This window comes from Neopsephotus bourkii, unplaced genomic scaffold (assembly GCF_033783945.1).
Source record: "Neopsephotus bourkii isolate Nb327-2 ecotype Australia unplaced genomic scaffold, CSIRO-AGI_Nbou_v1 NB_1780, whole genome shotgun sequence".
Lineage (NCBI taxonomy): Eukaryota > Metazoa > Chordata > Aves > Psittaciformes > Psittacidae > Neopsephotus > Neopsephotus bourkii.
Genome location: NW_026902254.1, coordinates 8,082,638 through 8,108,091, shown reverse-complemented (window position 1 = coordinate 8,108,091; position 25,454 = coordinate 8,082,638).

Sequence of the window (25,454 nt, the reverse complement as noted above, 5' to 3'; positions counted from 1 at the left end):
TAAAAGCATGTATTTAATGGCCTGTATTTAGCTTTATCTTTCTCTTCTATTAAGCAAAAGAAATATAATTTGAAAAAGTTCTTTAGGAACTCATGGAATCAATAAAATGAAGCAAAATGAGGATAAAAGCAAAACTATTAGCACACTTCAGGAGAAAAGTCACCTACAAAGGTAGAAAAGATGAAATATTCTGCTTGACAGCTGTACTGAAAACAGACTGGAAAACCACTATTAGAATCTGAGTCACCTATACAGCGAATCAGGGCAAAAGTCATTTTAGTGGGATTTGACAGAGGTGTAAAACGTAAGACACAGATGGTAATTATTCTGCTCTACTTGGCACTGGTAGAGTTTCAGTTGGAATGTTATATTTTTGGCCACAGAACTATAGAAAGATGTGGACAAAATTGTAATCCAGAGTATGGTAACAAAAAATGTTTACAAGCTTTGAAATTTCCCTACAAAGCAAAAATAGACTTAAGCCATAAAAATGGCTTGATTTGGTCTTGAAAAGGCTGAGAAAAAAACAGATAGCAGCCCTCAGATATCTTGAAGAATGTTCTCTGTGCACAAAGTACACAGAAAATAGCAGGCATAAATGGCAACAAGGTGTTTTTCCCATATATATGACTGAAAAAGTTTAAGTCTATTGATAGAATGTTTGATAGGACAATAAAAAAGTGATTCTGCATGTCTACAGTTATATATGTCAGTTCTAAAGAGATGGTTGAAATTTGAAGTGAGCGAATGTTCAAGAGGATCAACATCCTTTTCCAATGGTATCCTTCAAGGCTGTATCAGTATTTCACTTCCATTACTTGTAAGGCTGAAATAGTGAACTTGTATGACTATACACTAATACTGGCATGGAAGCTACTCTGGTCTTATCTGCTAATGTATGGCAAGAGTGCTTTTCTTTATTTTTATCTTAATAAAGCAAGAGATTCCTTTCTATTCCCCATCACAACACCCTTAAACTTCTTTCTTTGCTGCTAAATTGTAACCGCAATTCTAAGACTTTGCAAATGATTTTCACATCCAGTCGTTCATTACACTAATGAAAGTGACAGTGAAATATTTTTTTCAGCTTTTTATATCATTACTGAAGTCCAAACTTTTTCATCCACAGTGTTTTAAGTGTGGCTTTAAGTGTGTCAAAGCAGTTTCAATGCAGTTTTCTCTTTCAACCTGGAGTTGAAGTTTCTGGATAAAATCCTATTTTTTTCAGCTGTATCAAAAACCATTATACTGTTTTTCTTGATATACTGGATCAAGGTCATTAAGTCACAGGAAAACACCAGAGATGCAAGTAAATCTGTTAAGCAAGGTTTTAATTTCATGCTCATATGGTAGATCAGATGAATATTGAGGGAAAAAGACATGCACTTCTGAACACTTTGGAAAAAGCAGCAAGTACTTTTGATAGATACCTCATATCACAGTGCAAGGCAAACCACCATGTTCACAATCTGTATCAATACAGAAAGTTGAAAATGCATGTAACTTAATTGGTCAAGCTTTGATAAGGCCAATTCTTTTCATTGTGGCATTCAAAGCACTTCTCATGTAGCCTGACATTTTCTTGCTGCCAGGGGGTGGGGTTTTTTGTGAATATACAAAGCTCTTACAAAATACCAGTGACCATTTTTTAAATTCATCAAGACCAACACAGCAAGACCTGTCATCACTGAACATGTACCACCTGTGAAATTCTGATGTACTGGCCCCAGTCCATATGATTTTCTTGCACAAAGCTATTATCCACATTTGTGCAGGCTTTGGCTTGGATGGAGTTAATTTTCTTCATAGTAGCTGGGGCCATGTTTTGGATTCGTGCTGGAAACAGTGTTGATAATACAGGGATGTTCTAGCTATTGCTGAGCAGTGCTTACACAGAGTCAGGGCCTTTTCTACTCCTCACACCATCCCACCAGTGAGTAGGCTGGGGCTGCACAAGGAGCTGGGGAGCGACACAGACAGGACAGCTGTCCCCAGCTACCACAGGGATACCCCCTACTCTATGATGTCATGTTCAGCATAGAAAACTGGAGGAAGAGCAAAGAAGGGGAAGACACTGGGAGTGATGGCATTTGGGCATTTGTCTTCCCAAGTAGCCATTATGTGTGCTGGAGCCCTGCTTTCCTGGATGTGTCAGAACACCTGCCTGCCAATGGGAAGTGGTGTATGAATTCCTTGTGTTACTTTAAGTGAGCAGCTTTTGCTTTACCTGTGAAACTGTCTTTTATCTCAGTCCACATATTTTGTCACTTTTACCCTTCTGATTGTTCCCCCCATTCCAAAGCAGGAGGAGTGAGCAACTGGTTGAGTGGTGCTTATCTGCCAGCTGGAGTCAAACCACCACAACATTGTATACTGTGTGTATTGTATATACTTATATCGTAAGTATATATGCATACATACTTACACTGAAGTAAGTAGGTGACAAAGCAAACATACCTCCCAATGGAGGTCAAGGTATACCTTCTAATTCTTAGTGAAAATAATAAAGAAATTCTTTGTCAGTAAACACTCCATAGTCTCATCTAGCTGCAAAGTGGAGCAAAGATTAATGTAACAGTAGCTTAAACCATTACATTTTTTACCGTGTCCTGAAAATATTGTTTATTATTTACAAGAGCTACTAAATTAGCTTGCTTGAATGCAACTTTTCATCTGCCATAGGAATTTCTTCTTTTCTGCTGCATGGTAGTTAATGTGATTTTGTGATTTTTTCTAATATTCATGATTTGGTGGCTCATACAAAGAGCTTGTTTGAGCACTTCTGTATTCACGGGAGCAGCTGATCAGAAAATTTTGTCTCCTATTGTCATTTTCTTCCAGTTCATTCAATTTATGCTCCAAATAATTCTCCCTGTTGTCTTTGAAATAAAGGTACCTTCTTACAAGGTGGTATCAAAGATCAGATAGTTTCATTGTTCCATTAGCAAATACTTTGTAAAACAGCTTTGAACTTGTTTTTCCTCAGTTGACACAATATAAGTAGAGCCAATTTAAACATAATTTGGTCTAGATGAACTAGTTTTTCATTTAGGGTTCTCAAATCTTTCATCCTTTTTCTTTTAATAGTTATAGAAATTGAGAGATTATTTCAGGTTTTTTCCAAACAGTACTTACAGCTGTCCATTTATTTCAGAGACAGTAAAAGTGAAATTTTTTTTCTTGACTGTTTCTTTTAGCCACTGCCTCACTGTTAGTTGGAAGATATACAAGCACAGGTTTTCATAGCTGAACTACTGGAAATATATATATAGGAAATATATAATTATATATCAGAATACAAGGAATTATGTCTACTGCCATGATGTCATTGGTGGCAGCCAAATAAAGCAGTGAATAGCTGAAGATGTAGAAAATCATGTCTGTGGGCTCCTTGATCTTAGCCTTGCAACTGTACTGCAAAACTGGAACATAATAATGGTCTCAACTCAAAGCTGTGACAAATGTATGACAAAACAAGAAAAAAAATGCTTTTCTTATCTCTATTGGAATTAAGCTGTTTCACTGGATTGTAGCTTCCCCTCTGTCCTGTGTTCAGCTTAAGCCATGACAACCTCATTTGTACCATATGTTTTCTGGTTTTTGAACCAAATGTAATTAAGTAACATCTCAAACATGTCTTCTCGACCCTGGAGGCTCATTAAGGGTCATTTTTTTAAATTGCAGGATATATGTATACCAATTAAGATGTGATTGAGCAGCTGAACTATAAAACATCTTCTCAATTTGAGCAAATTTCAGATAGCTATATTTTTATTAGACTTCTACAGAGTCCTACCAAATAGATTGTGGATTTTTTAGATAAGTAAACAACAGTTTGAAAACTACAGGCATTTATGAACCCCTAAAGTACCCTCCAGGTCTACTTTTTTATAATTCTATTACTAGCATTCACCTAAGTTAGCTTTACTGGAAGACGTGAGAGCAAAAAAGGTGACTGCCTGCAAGTCAAAACTGGTTTTGTAGGATATAATAGTTTTAATATAGTAATGTCTGGGAATAAGCTATAGGTTGTGCGACACGACTTCAAATAATATGCCATTAATTCTGGGTTTAGACATATAGCCTCTACATAGTATGGGCTACTAGAAATCAGTGTCAAAATAACAAAAAAGATATTGAAAGCCTGCAGGGTGAAATAGTAAGGTATTTAGTGTCATTACCTTGTAGGAAGAGCACCAAAGACTCACTGATTGACATCTACTGATATTCTATTCAACAGAGATTTGAATATATTCAGAATATATCTAATGTTAGAAATTGTGTTAGCTGAACTGCAAGTTTACAGATGTTTAAAAACAAGGTTGAAGACAAACAGAATTGTCAGTATAATGTGGGAAGCCAGGAGCTGCTACACACATTTATATTCAGTGTGAGGGACATGTGAAGTTGTTCAGCTGCCATATGAAATGGCTACCAAAGGAAACACATAAAATAAGGGGAAATAGAGGAAATGTACGTCAGTTTCCAAAAGGAAGGAAAAGATAGGCTTCTGGTAACAGGAAGAATATATTGCCCTATATTCTTAGAGCAATATATAAAAATTGCATACTTAGCATTATATAAGTGGCTATTATTCCACAATATAGAATAAATCAATGAAATAATTCAGTGATTATTATATATCACATAGTTATAGAGCCAATTGTATTGTTTCTCCCTTAGAAAAAATTCCTATGCAGGACTATCCCTTCCCCTGCAGTTCTAATACATAGATTAGCAAAAGACTCCATGAAAAACAAAAGTCAGCAATTATCATTTGTAGAAAAGCTCTGATTTCTCTGACTTCTCACTACAGAGTACAAAAATCACCTGAATAATTATATGACCAAGTTGTTTATCTGTGAAACTGTCACAACAAATGTCAACCTTTGTGAAATTGTAGGTACTCTTATCTATGTATAAGTATATACATATATGTAAACATGCATACATATATGGCGAGCTTATGAATATATATTATCCCTATATGGATTTCATAGGTTAGGAGCTCTTAAGTGTCATGGAGGACAGGGAAGGATAAGAACTCAGAGTTTTATCATGGGGTTAACCAAAACCCACTGGAATTCTTGTCAATTTTCTTGAGACTCATCCTTTATTGCTCCAGGTCTGCGCTTTTCTATGCCTCATGCTGTGACTCTGCTTCTCAAGGTTTCTGCTGTGATACCAGGTCTGTATTTCTCTGTGGTACATAATTATTTTAGAGTCATAAATATCTCAATCTACATATAATAACTTCTTTATCTATATAAAACTATACTTGGACCAGACAAAGACAAATAAAAGTAAACCAGATTACTTGTGGACACTTTTTCAATTACAGAAATTGCTTTCACAGAGAAATCTGGTCCACAATCATAGGACCATGGAAAGGTCTGGGTTGGAAGGGACCTTAAAGCTCATTTAGTTCCAATCCTCCTGCTGCAAGCAGGGACGCCTTCAACTACACCAGCTTGCTCAAGAAATCAAGTAAATAAGTCAAATCAAGCGAAACAAAGCTGCAAACATGTAAAAAAAAAAAATTTGAAACAGGAAGCCTGACAAGCCTCAGTCCTGACGACCTCAAAAATCAGTCAGGAGTTTATGGTCTCTTTCTAGCAATGGCAATATGGTCCTCTATTCTGTAACACAGAATGTTGTTCTACTCTATTTCTGTTTCTGCCCATTTGCCAAGTCTGTTCTATCTGATCCTTTTTCTCATGAATCATACATTGAGAGGGGTAGCAATTGGCAGAAAGAATGTCATAGTGTATAAATATTTGTGTTTATCAACAAAGTCTATGGGTGTAACAGTGTCAATCCAAAACATTTATTATGTTTGGTAGCACAGTCTTAAAGCTATGTGCCACATGTTCCATTCCATTATAGACAGGGAAATTCCATTAATTCAGTGCAAATCAGGGTAAGGTATAATTATAGTAAGCCTGCAAAAAGAAACAAGTTGCACCGGACTAGAAGTGATTGCCTTGAGTATGTTGTATCCTTACCAGTATCCGTCCAATGGTAACACCACATGATGGCTTGTCTAAAAAGGAAGATGCAAATAGCTGGAGAACGAAAAAGGAATAAAATATTACCTGGGGGACCAGGTATGTTATGCCAGCTTTACTGCCAGTGTTGGAAAGAATGGGAAGGATAAAAATACAGAGCTATTTCATGGATTTAACCAGACAGCCCCCTGAGCTGGAAAATGGAGATGGAGAGCAGAATGGAGTGACCATAATCCAAGGTGAAATGGTTAGCTATATATGCTACACCATTTAGACACACACAAGTATATGGGGCTAGATGGGATACACCCCAAGGGTCCTGATGGAGTGTTCCCCAAGCCACTTTCAATCGTATAACATCAGTCCTGGCTAGCCAGGGAGGACCCACTTTGGTGGAATTTAGCAATTGTGATGTCCATCTAAAAGAAGGGCCAGAAGGAGGATCTGGGAACTACAGCCCTGTCAGTCTGACCTCTGTGTCAGGGGAGATTTTGGAACAGATCATTTTGAGTGCCATCACAAAGTTTGTACAGGACAACCTCGTGATCAGGCCTACTCAACATGGGGTTCTGAAAGAACCTGATCTCCTTCTGTGACAAGGCAACCTGCTTAGTGGATGAGGGAAATGCTGTGGATGTTGTCTACCTAGACATAAGTAAAGCCTTTAACACCACTTTTTGCAGCATTTTCCTGGACAAACTGGCTGCTTATGGCTTGGATGAGTGCACTCTTCCCTGGGTAAAAAAATGGCTGGATGAGTTTTGGCCCAAGGAGTTGTGGTGTACGGAGTTAACGCAGTTGATGGCTGGTTGCAAGTGGTGTTCCCCACAGCTCAGGTTTGGGGCCAGTTCTGTTTATTATCTTTATCAAATTATCTGGACATGGGGATCAAGTTCATCTTCAGAAAGTTTTCAAATGGCAGGAGTGCTGATGTGCTTAATGGTAGGAAGGCTTTGCAGAAGGATCTGGACAGGCTATATTGATGGGCTGAGGCCAATAGTATGAGGCTAAATGCCAGGTCATGCTCATGGGCCACAGTAACCCCATATAATGCTACAGACTTGGGGAAGAGCGACTGAAAAGCTGCTTGGCGGAAAAGCACCTGAGGTGTTGGTGTGTTGGTTGACAGCTGGCTGAGGCCATTATGCCCCAGGGAGACTCTGACAGCACCAAAAGTGTGTTGTCACTGCTTCACTGTTTCTTTTCCTATATCCTGAGATGAAACATTTTTTTTTTAAGCTGATTCCTTCTTTGTTTAAAAACTCCTTACTGTATTCTCCATAGCTTCTTTTTTAGCTCCCTCCACTTTTAACAAATACCATCAGAACATAAAATTTTGGGCACTGTATACAAACACTGTGAAGACTTGCATTCCAGTTCCATCATCTGCTGTTACACAGGCTATTTTACCAAGACAGGAGGATGTACAGTCTCCCGTATTGTACGAACTGCTGCTTTACAGCTGGCCCTTGGTCCTTTTCAGACCTCTTCTTCTCCATCTCTTACTTTTGATTTTATTTCACTTGAAATATTGTGCTTTTTAGTACTGTTATGGCATTTTGTCTTAGTTTTAGATCAGCTTTTTAGTTTGTTATGGTCATTGTGCATTTTGATCCTACTCTTCTTCTTGCCTTGGTGAGGAGAAAGCTAGCTTAGTGTAATCCACCAGTTTTGTACAGACCCTCCAAAGTAGCCTCTCTGAAGTACTCAGTTGACATAATGAGGAAAATACTGACAATTTTTCAACAAAATCTGCACCGTCTTTTAATCAATTTTATTTCTAGCTCTTATTTCCACGGTTTCAGACCATTAACAGATAATTTCCTGTTCAGTTTCTATATTTGCATCCATGCAGTTTTCCGCAGATGTGTTTTATCTGATACATTAATTTGCTTCAATGCTGTATTTGCAAACAGTGTATAAAACTGTTTTTTTTTTTTTTCACTGAAATAACTGACAGACTAGAAAGCACGTATTTTGTTAAGGCTGTAAGTGTATCCATGTATGAATTAGAACAGTCCTTTTCACTAGCAGAAAATCTCATTACTGAATTCTCTTAGTATTTTTCTGTGAATCAGTATGTGCAATAGATGCCTATAGGAAAACAGAGATTGAGTCTCATTAAAGATCTTGCTAGGAAATACGGACAAAGCTTAATTATTTTCCTTCAGGTTCCCTGAATAATAACATCTGTCCAGATCATATTCTTCTTAACAATTTCAAACTCTGAGAAATAAACCTGCTGCAATTTTTAGTCCTAATTAGTAGTTTGGGGATATTTTGGTGTGGTCCTGGTTTCACATAATTTTTTTTTTTTTTTTTTTTTGTTACAAAATGGTATTTGTTTAATTATAGGAACATGGAAAGCTGTAAAATTTGGGAGTAACTATAAAAGGATTAATTATTCAGACTATCATTTGTTATTCTGATGTACAATTTCTGTATTAAGAAAGCAACTGCACAATAACTTGAAGCTTTTACTGATCATATATTACCTACATTATGAACTAAAGATCACTCTTGATGATAATACTTTATAAAGTAAGTCTTTTCAGACATACAAAATAAAAATAATAACAATAATTTATAATAATAATTTCACTTGCTGATGCTCACTACAGTGCAGAAAACCACAGAGAAAGACATAGCCAATCTCCTTTATCCAAAAAAATCAAGTCCAAAATTGAGGCAACAATGTTCTGTATCAAACTAATTACTGATTTATATAGTCAGGCCTTCCTACCTCTAACAGGTATTTGGCTTGCTTCAATGGAAAATATGTGCAACAAAATTCCTAGAATTCATAAGGTTAGGTTTCAAAAATTGCTATTTTCAATTTAAGTACCATTTATCTGTATTTGCAGTCACATTATATTATTACATGTATATATGTTTTAGGGTTGTTTCTTTGTACAGTCTTAATTCTTAAATGTGAGGCATAATAATTGGAAGAGTAAGAGAGAAGAAAAGTATATCAAATTTGCATTAGAACTCATGTAAGAACAAGAAATTAATAAATTATTATACCCCGTGAGTTAGTCTAGATGAGTAGTAAATATTTTAATAAAATTTCCTATTTGCTGAATTTATTATTACAGATTATTAGAAACAAAATGGTGTTTAAAAATTTATCCTATTTTAGTTTCTTATTTAATTTGAGTTTTTAAGTGCCATTGTTTTTAACCATTTCACTGCCAAAAAAAATCAACCTCTGTAATGATTATACTCTGGGTTGTGACTTGCACTGTAGCACATTTGAGGAATTTGAGGTTCCTGGAGTGCTAGATGGTAACTTCCTTCTCAAAGTGATAAAGGAGCCAACTGAAGAGGAAGGCTATGCTGGACCTTGTTCTCACCAACAGGGTGGGGCTGGTGGGGAATGTAAAACTGAAGGGCAGCCTTAGCTGCAGTGACTATGAAATGGTGGAGTTCAGGATCCTTAGGGCAGAGAGGCAGCAAGCTTGCAACCCTGGACTTCAGGAGAGCAGACTTTGTCCTACAGAGTATGGAAGCACAGACAAGTAGCCTGGGATTAATATAGAGAAATTGTCTGCACATCCAAGGGTCTGGTTAGGAAAGCTAAAGACCTGGTGGCGTTATATCTGGCCAGGGATTTCAAGGGCAACAAGAAAAGCTTCTGTAAGCACACTGGTGATAAAAGGAAGACTAGGGAAAATGTGGGCCCTCTCTGGCAGATAAGGGAAGACTTGGTTACATGGGATATGGAAAAAGCTGAAGTACTCATTGATCTTTTTGCCTCAGCCTTCACCAGCAAGTGCTTAAGCCACACCATCCAGGTTGCAGAAGGCAAGGGCAGGGACTAAGAGACTGAAGAATCACCTGTTGTAGGAGAAGATCAGGTTTGAAACCAGCTAAGGAATCTAAAGGTGGCACAAATCCATTGGACCTGCTGATTCAGTCTCATCTCTCTGTCTGGCAAGATCATGGAGTAGATAAAGACCTTAGAGCAGCCTTCCAGTACCTAAAGGGGGCCTACAAGAAAGCTAGAGAGGGACTTTTTACAAGGACATGCAGGAAAAGGAAAAGGGGTAACAGCTTTAAATTGAAAGAGGGTAGATTCAGATTAGATATAAGGAAGAAGTTCTTTACTGTGTGTCAGGATCTGATTGGAGAATACCACAGCACCAGACCCTGTTGCAGTCAATGATCCCAAGAGTGAAATTAAGACACAAATGAGGTCAAGTACTATAGATGATCAATAGGTTTATTAGAAAAGGATAATTATTATTAAAAAAAAGGGAAAATATTGTCATAAAGGGGATAGAAATAGGACAGATTGGAAAAAAGGTAGAAGATGAAGCAAGGATTCAGGGTGCAGAGAGAGAGAGATAGTCACCACTGTGTACCCAGTGGTGCCCTGGGGATCCATTGTCATTGTCATTGGTGGTGGGAATTCTTCAGGGTTCGTAGTCTCGTAGTATCAGAGTGTCCCTCAAGAGTCACAGTATCACAGTATCACAGTATGTTAGAGATTGGAAGGGACCTCAAAAGATCATCTAGTCCAATCCCCCTGCCGGAGCAGGAACATCTAGATAAGGTTACACAGGAACGTGTCCAGGCGGGTTTTGAATGTCTCCAAAGAAGGAGATTCCACAAGCTCCCTGGGCAGCCTGTTCCAGTGTTCCGTCACCCTCACTGAGAAGAAGTTTCTTCTCAGGTTTAAGTGGAACCTCTTGTGCTCCAATTTGTACCCATTACCCCTTGTCCTTTCATTGTTTGCCACTGAGAAGAGCCTGGCTCCATCCTCGTGACATTCCCCCTTTATATATTTATATACACTAATAAGGTCACCCCTTAATCTCCTCTTCTCCAAACTATAGAGACCCAGCTCCCTCAGTCTTTCCTCATAAGGGAGATGCTCCACTCCCTTAATCATCTTAGTTGCCCTGCGCTGGACTCTCTCCAGCAGGTCCCTGTCCTTTTTAAACTGAGGGGCCCAGAACTGGACACAATATTCCAGATGAGGTCTCAGCAGGGCAGAGTAGAGGGGAAGGAGGACCTCTCTCGACCTACTAACCACCCCCCTTCTAATACACCCCAGGATGCCATTGGCCTTCTTGGCCACAAGGGCACAGTGTCGGCTCATGGTCACCCTGTCGTCCACCAGGACCCCCAGGTCCCTCTCCCCTACACTGCTCTCTAACAGGTCGTTCCCCAGCCTATACTGGAACCTGGGGTTGTTCCTGCCCAGATGCAGGACTCTACACTTTCCCTTGTTATATTTCATCAAGTTATTCCCCGCCCAGCTCTCCAGCCTGTCCAGGTCCCTCTGGATGGCAGCACAGCCTTCTGGCGTGTCGGCCACCCCTCCCAGCTTAGTGTCATCAGCAAACTTGCTGATAGTACACTCAATTCCCTCATCTAAATCGTTGATGAATATATTAAATAATACTGGTCCCAGTACCGACCCTTGAGGCACTCCACTAGATACAGGCCTCCAACTAGACTCCGCCCCATAGACTACAACTCTCTGGCTTCTCTCCTTCAGCCAGTTCACAGTCCACCTCACTACCCGATCATCCAGACCACACTTCCTCAATTTAGCTGCAAGGATGCTGTGGGAGACCGTGTCAAACGCTTTGCTGAAGTCAAGGTAGACCACATCCACCGCTCTACCATCATCCATCCACCGTGTTATTTCCTCATAAAAGGCTACGAGATTGATCAAGCACGACTTCCCCTTGGTGAAGCCATGTTGACTGCCCCTCATAACCCTCTTATCCTTGATATGCCTTAAGATGGCACCAAGGATAAGGTGTTCCATCATTTTCCCAGGAATGGAGGTGAGGCTAACCGGTCTATAGTTACCCGGGTCCTCCTTCTTGCCCTTTTTGAAGACAGGAGTGACATTTGCTTTCCTCCAGTCCTCAGGCACCTCTCCCGTTTCCCAAGACTTGGTAAAGATGATGGAGAGCGGTCTAGCAATGACCTCAGCCAGTTCCCTCAGCACCCGCGGGTGCATCCCATCTGGACCCATGGATTTATGGATATCCAGATTGCTCAACTGGTCTTTAACCCATTCCTCATCGACTAAGGCAGACCGCTCCGTTGACCTATCTTCATCCGAGGTCTCAGCGGTACAGGGCTCTTCAGGACTGCCTCCGGCAGAGTAGACAGAGACAAAGAAGTCATTCAGTAACTCTGCCATCTCTGTATCTTCTGTCACCAGGGCACCCGTCCCGTTCATCAGCGGGCCTACATTGCCTCTGGTGTTAGTTTTACCTGCCATGTATTTGAAAAAGCTCTTTCTGCTGTCCTTGACCCCTCTCGCCAGCTTTAATTCCAAGGAGGCCTTAGTCATCCTAGCAGCTTTCCTACATCCTCTAGCAGCAGCCTTATATTCTTCCCAAGTGGCCAGCCCTTCTTTCCATGACCTGTAAACTCTCCTCTTCCACTTGAGCATACCCAGCAATTCCCTATTTAGCCACGCAGGTCTCCTGACCCTCTTCCTTGACTTCCTACGTGTCGGGATGCTCCGATCTTGAGCTCGGAAAAAGCAGTCCTTGAACGTCAACCAACTATCTTGGGCCCCTTTCCCTTCAAGCAGCCTAGCCCACGGGATTTCCCCTAGCAATCGCTTGAAGAGGCCAAAGTTTGCCCTGCTAAAGTCCAGGGTTGCGATTCTACTTGCTATTCTACTGACCCTACCACACAAGATCCTGAATTCTACCATCTCGTGGTCGCTGCAACCAAGGCAGCCCTCAACCTTCACTCCTTCAACCAGACCCTCCTTGTTAGTGAGGATGAGATCCAGCAGCACACCTCTCCTGGTTGGCTCATCCACCATTTGCATGAGGAAGTTATCATCCATACACTAGAGGAACCTCCTGGACTGCGGCTGGGTTGCCGAGTAGTCCTTCCAGCAAACATCAGGGAAGTTAAAATCCCCCACGACGACCACGGCCTGTGACTGTGAGGCCGCTCTCAGCTGCCTGTAGAAGGCCTCGTCAACTTCCTCACCCTGATCCGGTGGCCTGTAACAGACCCCCACAACAGTATCACCCCTGCCAGCCTGCCCCTTAATTCTCACCCACAGACTCTCGACTCGCTCATCATCTGTCCCCGGACAGAACTCAACGCATTGTAGCTGCTCTCACGCATAAAGAGCAACCTCACCACCCCGCCTGGCTGGCCTGTCTTTCCTGAAAAGGACATAGCCCTCCATGACTATATTCCAGTCATGTGAGCTGTCCCACCACGTCTCTGTAATTGCCACCAGATCATAATCTCCTGACTTAACACAGGTTTCCAGCTCCTCCTGCTTATTTCCCATGCTGCGCGCATGGGAAGAGTCCATCGGCGGTGGATGGCCTCATGGAGGTGTCCTTCTGGAGTACCCTTGAAGGTACCCTGTGGAGTGTGTCTCGTGGAGTTGCCCTCATGACAATGTCTCATGGAGGGTGTCCCTCAGGGTCCACAGTAGTCATCGGCTTACGGTGTCCTCATGGAGGTGTCCTTCTGTATTCATCCTCATGGCAATGGCTCCCTGGTGATGTGTCTTGGTGATTGCCTTTTCCCACTTTATAATGAGTTTGGGGGAGTGCCTCTGCTCTTCATGTCATGTATTGTACATTCCTGGTGGACCAGTTACCCTGGTCTTGCAGCCAGCTCTTCACTTGCATGTGTGTGTATGCACACACACAGGTGTCTGCAGCAATTCTTGGTATAGCAGGTAGCAGTTCCTCACACCAATCCTTGAGGTACTGGATAGTGGAGTCTCATTTAAGCTTCTTACTCCTTACTCCCAGGCAATGGATGGAAGAGCCTTATCTCAACTCCTTAGACACATCTCTGAGACAACGGTTAGTGGAATCCAATCTCAGCTTCTCATACCAATCTTTGAGACAATGGACAGTGGAATCTGATTTCAGATCAGTCTCTCTCAACAGTGACAGTGGTGAGACATTGAAACATGTTCCTCCAAGAAGTTGTGGATGCCCCATCCCTGGAAGTCTTCAGGGCCAGGCTTTGGGCAACCTGGCCTAGTGGAAGATGACCCTGGTAATGGCAGGGGGATTGGAACTAGGTGATCTTGAAGGTCCTTTCCAACACAAACCATTCTGTGACGATCACATGATGATATGGGCAATATAAGATTCATGGCAAGATTAATTAGTTGAGTAAAACCATGTAATGGCAAGTAATGCCAGGAAGATAGCCAGTGAATGAATTCAAGACAAAGAGATATCATCCATCCAGATACTTCACTTTCCTTCCATTGTATGAGAGTTTTACTTACTATTCAGAACAGTGTGTTTGCTATCATTTGATCTGGTCTAACTTTATTTCTTTTAAGGTGATATGATTAAGAATTTCTCCTCCAAGGAAACACACCTTTGAAAAATGTTAGATTATGATGATGGTTGGGCAAAAGTAAGGAACTTACTTCCTGAAGCTCCCAAATACTCATCAATCTAGTCATTATTTCTTCTGGTGTTTCCTGTCAGCTTGTAAAAGGAAACTGATTTACAACCTTTTTCCACTTAACACATTTCTCTTTCAGACTTCAAAAAAACTCCAAACAATAACCTCTATTTGCTTTTTGCTTCAATTAACACTCTCCACCAAACTGTTTAGTATATATCTCCTTCTGGTACTCCTTGCATGATAAAAATGAGATTCTTTGAAAGCTATTATTTTAGTCAATAGTGTACATTGTTTCAGACAGTGGTGGAAGGAAGAAGAGGTGTAAGTCTGAGAATGTTGTTTACACCATTCTACAGTGTGAGAAACATGGTCACCTTTAGAAAAATTTAACTGGGGACAAAGTCAGTGAAACAAAGGTTTATTTACTGCTCTGTGTGCATGCATTCACATCCCGTATGCACACTCGTGAGTACAATCAGTTTCTTATAGTCAAGCCTTTTACATATTCATAGGACTTTCAGGAAGATGAATCTCACTTCCTGATGGCTGATACAATTTTTTCATTGTTTCTTCTGTGTGTATCCAGGAGGGTCTTTTAAGAGCTAGTTGATGAAGGCTAGTAGTCTTTGATATGAACTTTTGACCTATTTAACCCCATGCATGTGCCTAAAGCTTGTTTTGTTACCTCCAGATTGGATGTTGGTTTGATCAAACATGACAGCCATATGACCTGTGTCTGACCATAAGAGTCCCTTGTTCCTGTTTGTTTCACAGTTTCAGGAATTTATATTCTTCCCATCTGCCTATGCAATTGTGCTTAAGCAGGATACAATGCTGAAACAAAGATAAAGCAAGCTTTTGCTGAAGCAATTTATGTTGCTTATCACAAACAACAAAATTAACCTCTCTTGTTTAATAGGTAAAGCTAAAGCATTCAAAAATACGAGACATTACGTGGTGCTTCCATATTTAATAGTGGAACTGTGTTAAGATCATCAGATTAATATCTTTGTTTCGGAAATATCTCTTATGCTCTTGTAAATAAAGACTAAAAACTTTTATCTTCCTTTCAGTAGTGAGTAAGTTTTACTGGGTTTGGTGAGCTGAGACTTGAGTGTGTCATCAGCCTTTATGAGAATATGATTCGCTATTTGGAAGGGAGGAAATTATTCCTTACTGATACAATAAAAGTGTTGAAATTTATCAGAACTTTGACTGAGAGGGTAACTAACTTGTTTTAGACTTTTAAGTACATTATTTTTAAGAACACTATTTTTAAGTACATTATTTTTACTAGTTGCAGATTAACTTGTCCACATTCAACTAATAGTTACTGTAAGTAGACAATTTTATTCTTTCAGAGAAAGTGGGGAAAACTTCTCATGCTTTCTCCTCTTCATCTAATTTGGATTGCATACACCTAACTGATAGTTATATCATGCAAACTAAAAATATGTTTTCTGAAAAAAAAAACAAAAAAAACAAAAAACTGTGGAAAAATCAGGGAACAGCAATATTTCTTTTGTTTCAATGAGAAAAAGATGGATGTTTTCTGCATGTTGTCATGTTGAAATACATAGTAAATCATTAATTATATATTTTTGTTTCTTTATGGCACATTACACAATGTTGTAGCTGTCTGGAAATTGTACTACATATTTGTAACACGTACCAAAGGTTACTAAACTGAGAATTATACTGAGAATAACAAACAGATCTACATCGTTGCAAATACATAGACTCTGATATAAAATTCAACTTTGAATTTCTCATTTGCCCCAGAAATTGATATTCTTTAAAAATCAGCTGAATATCTATCTGAAACAATATTTCTAATGTGCAAGAAAGAGGGTGGGGAAAGGTTAAAATTGTTAGCTGTGCATTTTGAAAATTAGCCTTTAAGTCTGATACTGATCAGGCTTTGACCTGACTTTTCAGAGACCCTTCATTCTTGTTGGATGCCTGGTTTTCTTATGCAGTTTATTACTTCTTCAAGGGCTGCAGGTACATTTAAGATTTCCAGTCTCACTTTGGTTCATAACCTATTTCACTGCTGAATCATAAATTGGTTTGCTGCAACAGACTTCATAAAGTAAGGAGTAATTGAAAATCAAATGTTTTCAGTGGTTAATGGTCATTTTTTTGTCGTTTAATCTCAACTAGAAACAGAGTAATTAACATCTGAGCACATTAGCTGTTTACCAGTAAAGAACTTTAAGATAACCTTTGTTGCACTGATAATCCTCAAATGAATAAATGAAAACAAGGGATTTTGCAAATAGTTTTCATATTACACACTGCAGATTATGTTGAATGTGGATTAATTTTATGCCTCACCAGAGTACTCTGGTAGGACTTGTGTAACATACTGTAGATCCTAAATGGCTCCTGGCACTGTGATTTTTAATATTTTTCTTTTTCTAAAACCTTTACAATACTTAGTAAATGTTAGGCATTGTGAGAGGAAGCAAGAAAATTTTGTCTGCAGCCATGATCAGAAATAATTGGGTAAACTGCATACCATTGCAGAATAATTGCCCAAAAAGAGAATGCTCAGAAAGATTTTCTTATCAGGGTACCTATTTTCTTGCTTACACTGATAAACCTGAAAATTCAGCTGTCTGGTGGTCCTGAAAAGCATGAGACACAGTTTAGTATTTTCTGGTTTTCACCTCCCTTCCCTCATTCTTTTACAGCTGCTCTGAAGTGTAAGACTTAGATCCATTGTCCTCATTACCATTTATGCTATACCCCAATATTTAATCTGTTCATAGGTGCTCACTAAGGTGTTTTTTTTCCTCCCGTTCATCTAACTGTGTCTATCCACACATCCCATATATGATTGTATATTTCCCTCTTACATACATTATTCATGAATGGATATTCTGAAGACTGAGAATTCAGAGGTTTCATATTGGATGTGTAGTTTTAAGAAATCAAATTAGGACAGGTAATCTGGATGCAATCGGGATAAAAGAATTAAGAATTACTAGCTCTGTCTGTAAAAAAAATTTGACTGCTCAGACCTAATTATATCTTTAATGTTGAACATAAATTTGATAGAAACGTTATTTAATTAGTGATTGAATTAATGGTTGTGATAATAGTGATTAATTAATGATTGAAGCATCTAACTCAATTATAGCTCAGAGTATAGGAGACAACAGAAAACAATAAAAAGTATGAAGGTAGATAGATAAGATTGGAAAAATATTTGGAAGGATATGGCAGCTGAAAAGATAGAGTTTATGAAAATCTATGATGATTTGTGAATAGAGGAAGCAAAAGAGTAGACACAATTTAAATTGGATTGTATGATAAGTCAGGAGTTAGCAATTTTCCAGTGCACATTTGTGCTACAAGATTGCAGCATGGATGAAATTGCAAGGATGTGGAACAAGAGACATCAGTAGCACTTAGCAGTAGAGAAGCTTAAGACACTGTAACAGCAAATTGAGATGAATCTTCCATGGTAGGTAACAGCACTATAATGAGAGCATTCAAAATATCTTATCTATAGGGTCTTAGGAATGTTTTCCTAGAAAGAAAATAAATCACAAAATTGGAAAGGTCTGCTTTTTTGTTTCAATCAGAAGTCCTTAATTTTTCACTCCTCTATCTCTCACTCTGTATCATCCTAAACTGATAGAAATCAGCTTGAGAAGTGTATTTCAGCAGTCTCAGCTCCACTATGTTATGTCATTCTTTCACTGACTTTTTTTTACAACAGAAAGCTTTGTGTAACTGTTCAAAAAGAATTAATTTGAATCACCAGCACACTGACTGAACTCATTCAAACAATGATAAAATCAAACTATATATTGCTTTTCACTTATCTGTGTTCCAGTAACAGGATTATTTAGCTTCTAATTTTTGTTAATACATTTCGGTCAATTTCAATTAATCAGTTAAATATAATCTAAAATAATTTGAAAAGCTTCCAGTTAAGCTGAAAAAATTCATGCTTAATCAAGAATTCTGGAAATGTTTTCTCCTATGTTCCACAACTGGGACTTACCCAGTAAGAAAAATATTCTCTTAAATACACCAGTATGTTATTTTAATCATAGAATCATAGAATATTTAGTTTACTAATAGCCCATTTAAGATCATCTAGTTTCAACCTCTTGCCATGGAGTTGGAGCTAGACCATGTCACCCAAGGCTCTGTCCTTGAATACTGCCAGGGATGGAGCATTGCCACTTCGTTGGGCAACCCATTCCAGTGCCTCATCACCCTTACAGTAAAGAATCTCTTTGTTATGGCTAACCTGTTTAAGTTTGAACCCATTACTCCTTGTACTGTCAATACAGTCCTGATAAAGAGTCCCTCCCTGGCATCCTTTAGGACCTCTTCAGATTTTGGAAGGCTGCTATGAGGTCTCCATGTAGCCTTCTCTTCTCCAGGCTGAACAGCCCCGATTTTCTCAGCCTGTCTTCATATGGGAGGTTCTTCAGAATCTTGTGGCCCTCCTCTGGACCTGCTCCAATAGCTCCATGTCCTTCATATGCTGAGGACACTAGAACAGCACACAGTGTTCCAAGTGGGGTCTCACGAGAGCAGAAGGGCAGGATCACCTCCTTTGACTTGCTGGTCATGCTCCTTTTGATACAGCCCAGGATACAGTTGGCTTTCTGGGCTGCGAGTGCACACTGCTGGCTCATGTTCACTTTCTCATCAACAAACATTCCCAGCAGGGCTGCTCTGAATCACTTCTCTGCCTAACCTGTAGCTGTTCTGTTCCAAAATTGAAAGCAAAACCAATTTGTTTCTGAGGCTTCCATGTTCTTCAGATGTGAATTACTACAGGTCTTGGACACTAAAAGTAGATTTAGAAAAATTATTAGACATAGACATGTATATAATGTTAGTCTTAGATAATGAGGAGAAGAGTGAGCAAGGGAGATGTTTTTATTGCAGAACCTGTTATAATTTAAAAAAATGGAAAAACTTCTCCTATACAAAATTAAAATAGTACCACTCTCCCTAAAACTTTTCATTCAAAGGATATGTGGAGGTTTTGTTCATTGCTTGTTTCTGTCCTGGTCAACAGATGATACTGAACATCTCAGTCTTCTTTGTAGCTGGTGCTATAACATATTGGTTGTGCACGCTCGATCAGACAGGTAGGTACAATAGAGACATTTAAAATACTCCTGTGACACACATGGATAATTTACAATAGCAGCTCTCCTTGACAGTATACCTCATGATAAAAACACCACTCAAGCTGTATAAGTCTGCATTTAAAATTTTGATAGAGGAGAAAAGAGCAAGAAATATATACATGAATTCTACATATTTCATCTTTGACTAAAAATGTAAACTAGAACTGTCTCTTATAAACATGTTTCAGGAGCCTGTGGTAGAAGTGATTGTGATCTCAATGCCGCCTACTGATCACATATGCTATAGGATGAAACCTTATTACATCATTAGGAAATGCTCATGAGAAAAAACTCCTGAATAAATCATATTATCTTCTATGATTTTCCAATACAGTGTAAAGGAACACATGACTATGAGTAGTAAAATGAAGTCATAGGAACACTTACTTTAAAAGAATAAAATCTGAGAACTTGGTTATAGAAACCAGATCCATAGCAAAATTATTTCTGAATTATATGGCATCATTTTATTCAGTCTATGCTCAGCTATAACCTTCAGTGATTCTAAGTAAACAATGTAACGAAAGAATATAGATATGACATTTGCTGGAAGACTGCTAAAAATGCATAAAGATATTTTCACTAACCTGCCTCAACACTTTTTTCAAAAAGAATATAAAAACAGACTTTTAATTCTTTCTTTTTCCTGAATTGTAGGCTCTTATTAACTTCAAAGTCTTACATAATTCATATAGTTACTTCCTGACTGTTATGACCCATTGACATTCTGGATAACTTTTTGTAGGTATAGATGGATGCAAATTTAAAACTTAGACTAGGAAAAGCCCAGTCCAGTAAGAAATACTGATTCATGGATTTTAAAAAGAATTAGTTAACGAAGGATGTCTTAAATTTCTTTATCTGTATTTTTTTTTACATTTACTTATATACGTATATACTACAGATATAAACAGAGCTACTACAAATATGTCCACATGTATATGTCACTTACTTACTTTAGATTATTTTTAAAAAGGTAAAATTACACAGATACACATTCAGCAGAACTATATATGGCTTGTAATGTTATGTAGATAATTCTAATATATGTACTTCTTATAATTAAAAAAGTCTTTAAGGCATCATAAACAATATAAGTAATAATTTGACTTTGCACATAAAACTATCCAGAATAATGGCATTCTGCCACAGCATAGAAAGAAAGAATCGTTTTGCAGTGACCACTGACCTGTAGTAATCAAAGTAAAGATTATATTCTGCTACCATAACTCATGTTGAATGGAACTATTCTTCCAGTGGTATAGGTGAAAGAAGATCAAGCATGGATGATAATTTTATATTCATTCACATAAAAACATACCAATTCATTATTTTTTATATGGGCAAGAGCCATAATAGCAACCAAAGAATTAAAATTTCAATTTGATGGACCTATACAATGACTATTTAACTCACAATATGTTTTAATGGCATAGGAATTGTGGTGTCATGACACAGGAATTTTAGCAGTTATAGTTCTAAATTCAAAATAAGATGGTTAATTTTAATTTTATTTAGATAATGTCAATTCTCTCTTTTATTTAAGTGGTCCAGCAGAAAATTTATCCTTCATATACAATGCAGAGAGAAAATATAATGATCATGTTTGATATTATTATGGAAGAATGTGTATAAATGCAGGTTTAAATCTGTCAGTCCTGCACTAATGAGACAAAAGATTTTTCGCAATAAAGATGCTGTTAAAAGCAAAACAATTGCTGCAATGGTCTTTTAGTTCTAATTGTATTGTGCTGACATTTGGTGCAATTATCTGCAGTTGAGTATAATTTTATCTTTCATGCCACTCAAAGAAATTCTGGAGTAAATTGAGGTACTTATCTGTTTTCGGATGAATTTGATCACTTTATTTTATCCCAGTCTCAGAAATTAGTTAAAAGAGGTCTGAAACCTAGTATTTATCATAATCTGCTTCAGTTGTTCAGTCCCCATGCGGCAATACCAATTAGAATTTTATCAAAGTCATCCTTACAGCAATAATGATAATCTTTTAGCATCTATCTGGATTAGGTCTCTGTTTTATTCTACTAATGAATACTCTAGAGGGGTCTGGGCAATTTTACAGAACAAATTAACCTTGCAGCATACCCATTTAAGGTGTTCATTATACTGGACACTTGCAAAGTGTACTGGGCTTAAATGCATTTTAATAGACCCTTCTAGGCCTGTTTTAAAATATCCTGAGGAGAATAAGAATAAGACAATATTTAAATTATGATGGTTAGGATGGTTTTTTTCTAGCATTTTCAATAACTACCAGGTGTGCTATATATGAAATAGCAGGTTTGCAATGCATCAAACAGCATCATGTAATTGCTGCTTTTGAAATTTAAAATGAAAAATTTCAAAATACTGAAATCTGGAATGAATTTATCTCTTCAATTCCAGCTTTGTGTATAACATGATCAAATGAATGTCCTACATGTGATACATTTTTTTTCTTATTCAAAGACTCTTATTATCACAAAAATACATTAACTGTAATTCTGAAATAGGTAGGTCTATAATGGAAAGGGACTGGGGGAGAGGGGGCAGAAGAGCAGAGGGAAATGGAGAAGCTAATTGGTATTCTTTGTTTTCAACTATTCCTATCCCCAAGCCTCTCTAAATTAAAAATAAGAAAAAAAAGGTCTCTTCATTGTCTCATTATGCTACAATTATAACATATTCCAGTGCCAAGGCCCAAGAGTGATTCAGTTACATTGTTCATTAGTCTAAACTTTTGCCTCTGAAATGAAATGCAAACCCAATCTGAGCACATCAGAAACACACAACCCAGTTTGAACACATCAGGCACAATAGTTTGGATTGTTATTAGTGTCATACTAATTCAACAGGCAAATGATTTGGTCTTTTTTTTAACAGTTATAAGAGTTAAATAAATAGACATTATATTTAAATATTTTTAGTCAGCTTCCAAAATTATGAACAGCTTGTTTTCAGATTTAAACAAACTGTGGAATTGTTACCTTTCTTAATTTATTGCAGAGCACAAAAACTTAAACAAAAATGTAAGTATATATTTAGGTGTGAAAGCTTATATGTGAAATTAAGCCAGTAAGTTTTTCCTTCATCAAATAAGTTGCTGTGGTAGAAGACAGTGACAAAACTGAAAACACAGAGGAGACTAGGTTTTCAAAGTTCAAGACACTGGTGGGCAAACAGTAGAATGCCAGGGCTAAGAATCTCTGAAACTCTATTGTCGTTATTGTTTGGGCCTGAAAAAAGCTACTGTGATCTCACAAAGGTTTTCTTCACTTTGTTGAGAATTTCTCAAACTTTGTTTTAAATAAAAACCATAAATTTTCCCCATGCCATCTTTTTTCCTTTTTTTTTAATGTGCTACATATTTGAAAGTATACTTTAAGTATGTATTGATATCTATTAATCTATGTCTACAATTTACAGGTGTGGGTTTTTTTTTAAAGCATGTTCCAGAAGATTTTTTGCATTCTCTGCTGCTGCTGAAATCAGGAAACTGTTCTTACTTCTTTTATCTACCCACCTTACAGTGATTCACCAGCCACTACTCTGGAAAGCAAGAATGTATAGAAACCTATTGCTAAGAAAATCTGGGGCTTCAGTCAAGATTATATGTATCTGTAAGTCTTTTTTTGTGACTAATGTGATAGACGTATAAAGTCCTAACATAGACACAGATGAGTTAGCTCAGGCACTGTGACATGCAAACTAGACTTAACATGAAGATGAGACACCTGCAAAATGGATGTGAGTGCACAGGTATGTCAGGTGGGGCTTATATTGGAGTTACAGCAAGAAAAGAACCGCATCACTCAGTGAAATAATCTGAAATCTATTTACTAAAAAGGGTGGGTGTAGTGGGAGGACAGCAATGTCTATTATAAAGTTTCTTCTGTAAAATTTCTGTTCTATGGCACTCACAGGTAATTTGAAAAGGCTCATATCACTTCAGTCCATTTAGACATTTGGTGTAGACCCAGGGAAACAACATCTTACTACTTAGCATTTTTGAGTCCGGGCTAGTATCCTGGTTTCTAAGTGTTGCCCACACTGGGACTGGATGTTGATGCATAGATCTTTTCCCTCCCCGCCTCTAGGTGAACATTGTCTCAAAAATATTTTTCTCTTAAAATTAGATTGTCAGCATAAGCCAACAATGGTATTGCTAGTCTTATAGCTCCAATTCCTTTGGTTTTCCTGTATCTAAAGCCAGTTATTTTTTGTTCTCGAGTTTGAAAATATAACACTATGCAGGTTATAGTTCCTTGGTGGTACTTCTATGGAGTACAATGGCTTTAGATGACTCTAGAACTTGCCCAGTTTCTACATTTCTCTGGTAGCAAATCAGTTTTGGTTTGGTTTTTTTTTTTTTTTTTTTTCCTCATTGCAGGCACAGTTAGTCTATTGGCCCTGGGCTGTGCTTTGCCTGTAAATCTTTTTTCCCCATTACAGCAACAAAAGTAATTTTGGAAGATTTTAAATTGGCATTCTGTGGCCTGATTTTTGTGATCTCAGTTTGGGTCATGGTAAAAGAGACTAGCTTTCAACTGGTGGGCACTGAGTGTGGAATTCAACTGCCTAATTATAGACTACCTGCGATGCTCTAGGACATGTGAAATGAGGCGTGTAATTATGACACCAAGCCTACTGGATAACCATACCTTCCTAAGGTAACAGATGGAGGCCTGATGGATCTTGGACATCTAAAGTTGCACTAGTTACTTGTGCTTAAGCAGCTAACTGCCACACTCAGGTGGTCTGAAAAGCTGGTGCTTGGCAACTGTCCTCCAAAAATGAGGAGTAGGAAATCATGAGTAATAACTTCTGAGTATTCAGACCAGTGGTTTTACTAGGTTTTATTATTGAAGGAGAAAGCAAAAACAAAACTACAAAGTGCCACTATTATAAGTATGCTGGAATAAAAGTCCTTTAAAGTTACTTCATTTAACACCTCGATTTTTCTTAGACACTGCGGGTACAGTGACAAGATCCTCTGTTACTGCATTTCATCAGTAACTTGTTAAATAACCCATCTGCTTGAAACAATGACTACTACAGGAATAAAGTGATTATCCATTATTACCTGATTTGCACTTCCTCTAAGTCTAATAAATTTAAACATACTTAACTTGGTGTAAAATATCACCATAACGTTAAGAAGCTGTCATTTAAACATGTTCATATAGTATCTACAATTCAAACTAACATGTCCTGTGATATAATTCTGGTCACTTAATGCAGCATGGAAAAATAATTTGAATTAAAATGAGAAAAAAAAAATAATTAAAACATTGATTTTAAACTGACTTGAAAGTACAGAGGATTGGCAATAAATGAGAACATACTTGCTACCGGTCTAGAAGTTATTTCACACTGTGCATACATAGTGACAAGACTAAAGTGTAAGCAAAATTACCATTAAAATCATATGGCAAAAATAAGACAACTGGTTTGTAAATTTAAGCCTCCAATATAAAGAAGTCAAGATTAGCAGAAACAATACAAGACAAATGTTTTCTCTGTCACCTAACTTGCACCTGCATGAGAGTTATTTGGGCTTATTCAGGCATTCATTCCAAAGGCCAGTATGAAAATCCAAGTTGAATTTTTTTTTTTTTTGGCATCTTACTTCCTTATAGAGAGAAATAGTTGATCCTCCTAGAGTGCAGCATGCTTGGTTGTGCTCACTTCTTGTTTTACGCATCAGATAGGGCCAGCTCCAGCCCTGTCCTTCTGCCTACTTCTATATACACATTTTGTGATTCAGCAAGGATCATCCTATATCTACTCAAAGACAACTTTCAGGAGGAACAAGGAAGCTAATTTTCCAAATAGCTAGGCTGTGGGGTGGAAAATTTTAGTTCCACTGCAGAAGTGGAAATCAAATGCA